Source organism: Staurois parvus, unplaced genomic scaffold (assembly GCF_062004578.1).
Source record: "Staurois parvus isolate SC_StPar_1 unplaced genomic scaffold, SC_StPar_1.0 ptg000237l, whole genome shotgun sequence".
NCBI lineage: Eukaryota > Metazoa > Chordata > Amphibia > Anura > Ranidae > Staurois > Staurois parvus.
In genome coordinates, this window is record NW_028318033.1 from 6,717,910 (window position 1) to 6,726,903 (window position 8,994).

At 35.7% G+C, this 8,994-nt stretch overlaps 1 protein-coding gene across 1 annotated transcript in view; it reads right to left on the bottom strand.

The window, feature by feature from the left end:
• Nucleotides 1-8,994, bottom strand: part of LOC149460041 (carbohydrate sulfotransferase 9-like) — a 48,898-nt gene extending 39,904 nt beyond the window's left edge. Inside the window, exon 1 of the mRNA XM_089680273.1 lies at nt 8,744-8,994. The gene's annotated coding sequence lies outside the window, so the exon portion shown is untranslated. The remainder of the gene's footprint in view (nt 1-8,743) is intronic.

The following is an 8,994-nucleotide window of genomic DNA, read 5'->3' on the forward strand; positions in this document are numbered from 1 at the left end:
CTTTTGTGCAAAGCAATCAATGTACACTTATTGGGTGTTTTTGCTACCAAAAATATGTAGCTGAATACATATTGGCCTACATTTATGAAGAAATTTGATTTTTTAAAACTTTTTATTAGATATGTTTTGGGGTCAGTTCACACCACAAAACGCACTCCACGTTCCGAATGTTTTTGGTTTCACTTCACACTACACTCAGTTCCAGTGCGTTTTTGACACATTTTGCTGTGTTCCAGTACAGTTCTGTGCATAAAAAATGCCGCTTGTTCTACTTTTTTCTCTGCACTGGAAACTGACTGGAACTGACTGTACTGGTATGAACTAGGGACATTGGAATACATGGAAGAGACTGTGCAAGCATTTTTGATGCAGAAATAAAACACACTGGACTGCATCTGGTGTGAATCAGCCCTTAAGGCAGAAAGTAAAAAAATATTGCTTTTTCAAAAAAATTCCACCTTTTTTATTTATAGTGCAAAAAAACCCCAAAAAAACAAATTGTGATCAAATACCACCAAAAGAAAGCTCTATTTGTGTGAAAAAAAAATTACATTTGTATATAGTGTTGCATGACCGCACAATTGTTAAAGTAACGCAGTGCCTAAAAGCAAAAAATGGCCTTGTCGTGATGGGGAGTAAATCTTCCGGAGGTCAAGTGAGTGGTTAACATTTTTGCTCACACGGACTTTGTTTTTGTAAACTGTACACATTCCAAAATTCCAAGTGTGTGTGTATATATGTGTATGTATGTATGTGTGTATATATATATATATATATTTTACGCCTGTAAAACCTGAAAACATTTTAGGTTCTTTCTAAAAGCTGAGGACCCGAAGAGTAAAATTATAATAGTTGCAGTTTTTATCAGACACCTGTTTTATTTCCAGTAAAAAAAATAAATAAAGTCACTTGTTAATATTAGAGCACACAAGCACAATAAAATCTCTATCTGTGTAAAATATAAAAGATGAGATTGTGTGGAGTAAATAGATACACATTAATATAGCAAAGATACAAAACTGTGTGTGCCCTGTGTGCCCGCAAAATAGCAACAAATTAATGTGCAAAATTGTCCACAAGCAGATCATTAAATTGCAGTTTACCATGACTGATGGCTATAGAACTATTTATCTCACTCTGGCATGAGATGCTTATTAAATGTTGTTTTTTTTCTATTTATTAGATTTTATTTACTTTTTAATTGTTTTCTCATTGAACTTTATTACTTTATAACTTTATCTCTTATGTTATAGTAATTTAGTAATAGTAATAGACATTGGGGGTCTCTTGTGTTCTTTCTATTTGGGCTAAACAGATTGATGGAAAACTATTCTATATATGCTGTTTTTTAGGGCACACCAGAAGTGCTGAGTAATTCAAGGTTTGTGCCTCACAGGTAGAATCGAGAAATGTAAGTCTCCCATTTCCCTGTTACTCTGTATCCTGTATCTGGATTTTAATGTCCCTGTCTCCCATAGGCTATACATGACCACTTCTATTAAAGAGCCCAAAGCCAACTCAGTTTATGCAGAGTTCAAGGCAGGAAGAGGCTCCTAATACCTCTATAAAGAGAACCTGTCACCATAAAATTACTATCATGGCTTGTCAGCCATCTTGTGATAGTAATAATGTTAGGTAAAGAATGCAAAAGGGTTTAAAAAATAATAGCTAGAGGTACCAAATATTATGTTTGTAGCAGTGTCTTTTGCTAAACTTCTCGACTACTACTCAACCACTCCTACTCTGAGATCTTAGCAATATAAATATGATATGGAAAGACTCAAACTGTGTAATATCACAAAACAGTGACAGATTATGATGGTCAAAATTGTTTAGAGGTCGTGCTTTACAGCTTATCAATTTATTGTCGACGATACATGATGACCCTAGGTCTATTCTTTTCTCTCTGGTATGCACGGCAATACCTGAAGTGTATTGCAAAATCTTTGGTTATGTGTATGCCTGTTCATGCATGCTGGGAGGTGGGAGGCTTTACCTTTTTTTAAATTATATTTTATTTTTAAAAATAATTAAAAAAGTACACATTTATAGGCTAACGTTTTATTTTTGTATCAGTATTTTTACTTTTTTTTTTTTCTATTTCAATGGTTTTTATTACATTTTTTTAAACAGTATAAACAGAGGCAATAAAACATGCCCACGCAGGGGCAATCAATTGCACAAATAAACAAAATGCAAAATAAAAAAAAAGGGGGAAAAACAATGCTCTAATGCCAACAGGGCAAAAGGTACGCCCACGCAGGGGCTATCAATGGCACATAAGTTACAAAACATTAATGTAACTGATTATAACAACTAAATGCAGCTGTCCTAGTCACACCAAAAACAGAGAAAAAAAAAAAAGAAAAAAGGGGGGGGGCAAAGAGCAGGGATTCAAGAGCGCCAACACCGAACGCCATTACAGCCCCAGACTAGCCGGGGAGAGTGAGGGAAGGGCATATTGCAACCACGGCTCCCATATTTTCAAAAATTTACGTTGGGAGTCATTGCGGATACTCGACATCTGTTCGAGTATTTTTACTTTTAATTATTCTACTAACTATCTCTTAGATTGTAAGCTCCAAGGATCAGGCCCTCCTAACCCTCTTGTATTGAACTATAGTGTTGCTGTATTGTCTCCCTCTAATTTGTAAAGCTGTGAGCAAACTGTTGGTGCTAGATAAATCCTGTATTATAATAATAATAATAATTATTAGATTGCTGGGCGTTTCAAAAACAATGAGCCCAGTATGCCTAATAATTGTTATTCGTAGAATAATTAAAAACAAAAATAGAGATAAAACATATAACATATTGTGCATTTTCAAAATAACATTGAGATTGGTCAATCAGGTTTATAATGTCTTTTAAACCTTTTCTACCTTCCTGAATATAGATATGTAATGTTTGTGTGACTGAAGGTGTTACTTACCAGGCCAGAAAACAAAAATGCTGTGTTGTCTCTCTTTAAATGATCCAAAAAAATTTAAAAAGTTCTCAAATCATGTAAACCAACAAAAAAATTATTATATTAAATTTATAAAACTCTAAAGTGCTTGTTGTGCATCAATTCATATGTGTACCAATTCATTAGTGCTCCTATGCATATCAATTGATAAAACATCAATTGCTGCAATATGTAAAAAATGCAAGAAAGCCTCATAAGTGTTAATAAATAGAAACATAAATAGATATTTGAAAACAGTATGTGAAAATATTCCATCAACTGCTGCCAGACTGTTGCCGTGATATCTTGTTAATGACTGCATCTCTGAGTGAAAGATTACCAAGACAGAGCGCTTACCAAAGGGTTAACCTCCACATGATAAGTGGCCAACAAAGCATGGTGTACCATGCACCAATCCCCAGCACAGTGGTCAGCATCTTGAATGGATGGCCCCTCGAAATACCTCCAAGCTGTAGTGTATTCACCACAAGAGGAGAGTGGGTGTCACTCAAAAATGAAAACTCTACCATGGCCCAATATCTTTCATAGAGCAGATTTATTAAACAATGCAGGTACTCACAAAGTCGTGTTAGAGCATGTGATACAGAATCAGCTGCGGATAGTAACATGCATGATGAAGTCACAAAATAGGATATGTCCTATGCGTTTCATGGCAACTCACTTCATCAGGTAACAGGATCCATTCCACAATGTCTTACAATTTATTTACCTACAGCGGTGCAACAATGAAATGGGCAACAAAGCACTTTATATGTACAGTACAGCTTCTATTACAAAACAATCTCCCCACAAATTATAAAATCAGTTTAAAGACCTAAGCAGGCCTAAACAAATTCATTAAAATATTAAGTACCTTTTTAAAGATCAATATTATACAAATTAATAGAGTTCCATCTAGTAGACTAAAATAATATCTTAAATGCCCATGTCAAAGCACCACATAACATAATTTACAATACAATTATTTAATATAGTCAACAAACAATGAAAAATTCTATTTATCGGTTAAAAACATGAATACTAATAGAAACAATAAAAGGCAGTAATAAAAACGAATCCAAAAAATAAAAACTATTAAGTACAACACATCTATTCCATTCAACAGATACATGGGGAGAAATTACAACCACATGACGGAGGGGAATGTTAACTATTATTAATAAAACAATTGATATCCCACTCCATATTCAAACCATGTGGAGTATAGGATCTCAATTCATATATCCAGCAAGTTTCTTGTCTGGAAATCACCCTTATAACATTACTCCCATAACCAGTGGGGGACATGTTTGTCAATGCCCACAACTTTCACCTTGGAAGTATCTTTATCATAGCATAATGGGAAATGCCTAGACAGGCCCCTCCAAATATTACCCAGGTGTTCCCCTATTCTGACCTGGAGTATCCTCAAGGTCCTGCCCACATATCACAGCCCACACGGTCACTCCAGAGGGTAAACAACTCCACTAGTGGAACAAGTAATAAAGGTGTTGGTTCACATAAGCAAGGTGGACTTGGAGTCTCACGGACATGGTTAGTTTGGTCCAATTAGCCCTGGGTAGGCAACCTTAAAGAGGTGAAGATCCACTTGAACAACATGGGAGAAGTCAAAGATCACCAACACAGTGTCATCCTCACACCTGATTTTAACCTCTAATTTCCATACTACCGTGCAATCGCTTGCATTGCATGGCAATCATGGGTTTAAATCAGGTGGTGAGGAGGCAACATATCCCTTCCTCTCCACCTGTCAAACACACTCAGATCACTTTTCAGATGAGCAGCAATGCCTGCTGCACTCGTGAATGAGCCCTTAATTGCATTCGGCAGCAGCACCCTTAGGGCTTGTTCACATGTAAAGTTGGGGGTGGCAAAACCCTTCACTTGAGTTTAATTTTTCCCATCCCGGTCCCTACCATTTTAGGTATTGGTATCTATACTTTGCTATATAAGATGATCTTGTGCCTGTATTTATGTTCTTTTTCTTTATATGTTTGCATTGAAAAAGATTTTTGTATCACTTCACAAATATATGTTCTGGGCTACATTTTTCAATGTTTGGCATATGTTATTGTCTCATTGAGATTGGCTAATTGGTAGGCTATGATTTTTCTGTACTGAATATTTTCTCAATAAAGTTTGTAAACAAAAATAAAAGTATTATGTTTTGATCTAATATGTCTTCTGGGTAACTCATGAGGAGAAACAGCTGTGTAAACAATTGAACCAGACCATCCAACACACCTTACATCTCTGACATGGGTACAATCCTTTAAAATTTTCAAAAAGAACTGGCTTTCGATCAAATTAAGATACATTTTGTCTCTTGATGCATAGCCTTTCCGAAATATAACTGGAGGCCTATCTGGGATGTGTGGCCCCCAAACCTTATCATTTTTTATAATGTCCCAGTGTTAATGAATCAACATTTAACTTTCATATACCAATCAGAAAAAGAATTCAAAAGCCCACTCAAAATTACTACCTGATGGTTTCACTCTCTCTAGGAGTTAACAAAGATTCCCGATCCACTCTTGAAATCTCCTCAACAGTACATTGCAGATATTCTGCAGAATAACCCTTATCCAAAGGACTGTTTTTCAATACTTGAGCCTGGGAGGAAAACATCTTTCTTGTTCAGATCCCCTCCAAATGATAATAGAAGTGTTCCCAGATTTTTTTTTCCTGCCAACTGCAAGGGAGTTTTTTTTAGAACCTTGTATTAGAACCTTTGTTGATTTACGAAAATTTGAGGAAGCTTGGTATTAAGAGACATTTTCTTAATAACCCTAAAACATCTGATGTGAATAAAAAGGAACAGGTTAAACAATCTGTTTATCTATTGCCTCCTTATTTATCCCCTCTGGAGGTTTACTATCTAATTTGGGAGTATTCAGATATTTGGTCATGAAACGGATCATATTAAAATCGGAGAAAGAGGGATAATGATGTAGAATTGATTATCAAATTCCTTTAGGACCAAATTGGAAAGAGTGGTTAGGGATGGTTACAGTAAGCATATTATTAATAAAAAATAGTTACCTTGTGCCTGTTACCCCCAGAATACGAATTGTATACTATCTCCTAAAAGTTCAATAAAATGTTGAGCAACAAATGGTTTATGTTTGAATCTCATTTGTATTGTTTTTGCATTTTTTCAAAAAAGCACTTTAAAAAAATTGTTGAGCAACCACCCGGGTGTCCAATTGTGTATGATATTAACTTTGTTACCTCAAAAGTGGGGAAATACATTGATCATTATCTTTGCCTTTAGTTTTTGGGACCCCTGCCTTTTTTGAAGGATTCTACTCAAGTGATTAGGGAACTTAAAAATTGAAGTGTGTGGAAGGATGCCTATTGGTTACTGCTGAAGTGATGTCTTTCTATATATGTACTGTATATGGGCTACCAAGCAGTGGAATATTATTTAGCCCAAATGGATTCTATCCCATCTAAACAGAAACAGTTTATTCTGCAGTTGTTGGAGTTTGCCATGGAACATAATTATTTATGGTTTGGGGGCAAATTTGTTTTACAAAAAACTTGCATAACCATGGGCGCCAAGTTTGCCCCCAGGCTGGTAAATCTGTTCAGGGCCCGGTGGGAGTAGGGTGCCATCTATAATGATCCTTCTTCTGAATTGCTGATGTGGAGGAGGTTCATTTATGTATTTATTTATATCAGGTACTTATATAGTGCCATCAATATACGCAGCTCTTTACATATATATTGTACATTCACATCAGTCACTAACCCTCAAGGGGTGTACAATGTAAGGTCCCTAACTTACATTCATACACATACTGTACTTCGGACAATTTAGACAGGAGCCATGTAACCTACCAGCATGTCTTTGGAATGCGGAAGGAAACCAGAGCACCTGGAGGAAACCCACGCAGGCACAGGGAGAACATGCAAACTCCAGGCAGGTTGTGCTGTGGCTGGGATTCAAACCAATCACCCTAGTACTGCCAGGCAGAAGTGCTAATGATTTAGCCACTGTTCTGCGAATATGATACCTCCGTTTGTAGAAGGGTTCAGAAGATTCTCTGCATCTGTTTATGAGTAACCTTAATAATTATGGGGGATTCATTTCAATTATGAATGGGATCCTAATGTTATTAACTTTCTAGATTTGACCATATTCAGGGTTGGGAACAGCTTCTTAAGAAGATCAAAATGGCTTCATCCCAATTGGGAGCTGCCATCATCCATCTTGAATGAAGGCTGTCCCTAAGAGCCAGTTCCTCTGGATTTGGAAAAGATGAGAAAGAATTTTTCTCTCTAACTGAAGTATTAAAAAACAGTTTGGAGCTTATTTTGTGACGTCATCGCACACACCACCATTCGGCAGCTGATGTAATACATGCTGTAACATGACCTTGTTTGCAAGTACCTGCCTTGCTTCATAAAATATATCAAACTTCAGGGCGCTGATTTCATAAATAAAGATTAGAGCATAAAAACAAAGACCAGTTCGACAGCTGCTCTACCAACCATCAGGAGTGATATGTAAACAAAAAGCACTGAGACAGTACAGCGCTTGTAGTAAAAGGTCAAGTTTTATTTTATTAATTGCTGCTTTACTGCGTCACTAAACTTTGTTTTCACGATTGGAATGTTATCTGTCTATTCAATGACCTTGTACCAAAAGCCCTGTACTATCTTAGTGCATTGCTTAACCACTTCAAGTCCGGACACTTTCACCCCCTTCTTGTCCAGGCCAATTTTCAGCTTTCAGTGCTATCACATTTCAATGACAATTGCGCAGTCATGCAACACTGTACCCATATGAATTTGTTTAGCATTTTTTTGAGACAGATAAAACTTTATTTTGGTGGTATTTATTCACCACTGGGATTTTTATTTTTTTGCTATATAAACGAAAAAGTCCAAACATTTTGAAAAAAAGTGTTTTTCTTATAAAAGTTTGCAAATAAATAATCTTTCTTCATAAATCTTGGCCAAAATGTATTCAGCTATCTTTTTAGTAGAAAAAAAATAACCCAAATTAGTTTATAACCAAAAATTATAATTTTTCAAAACTTTTTTTACATTCTTATTTTATTTTTTAATATTACTATTTATGGTTTTTTTTTTACATACTGTCACCCTAGCAGTCCAGTGTCACCATAGTAACACTGTACTACTTTTGGGGGGGTGATGAGGATTTTTTTTTTTTTTACATTGTTTGCTTTTACACCCATAAAGGCTGGGTGTCCTGGGCCACAGGTTGAACACCCCTTATTTAACCCTTACTCTTGGGGTAGAGATACACAATACTTATCTTCAATTCAAATTTAAGCTCTGGAATGCCTTGCCTCGTGATAACCACAAAATCAACAATGGAAATTAAAAAGGTCTGGGTGATTTTCTTACAATTAGAGATATATGCAGTTGTAATTGTAAAATGTAAATATGGAGATGTTGTGATCCAGGGAGCTGATCAGACCCTCCCAATGTGTCTACTGGTAACAGCTGCACAGAATGTGTTCAAGCTATGGGAGGTTGCACTCGGTGGACTGGACACTTTATTTATATATATATATATATATATATATATATAGTATATTTACAGTGTGAAGAAAATGCATTCCCAGAATAACTATGACAAGGTCAAAATTAGAGCAAGGTTCAAATCAAATATTGATTAGTTGAGTAAAATATACATTTGTGACGTTACAAACAGCTATGGTGTATTGGACCTTAACAAATAATTTATCCTCACCTATATCTGGAGGTTTCAGTATTTCACCTAAATATATACTAACTTACCTAATTCCTTTGCTTGAATGTTAATATTCTTCTTCATTTGTCTTGTTTTTCCCAGGAACTCATGTCAGAAACTGATATTGGTGTTTAGACAAGTAAAAGCCGTCTGCTGTGAATTTGAACTTTATGTCATCAAGCTAAAGTCCACTTCATGTTAACTCACTATTAATCTCTGACAAATGGTCATTTTCGTGCCGATTTACCTTGAACATACTCATTCTTAGTGCATGCTCTAATAAAAATAATGCTTTTTC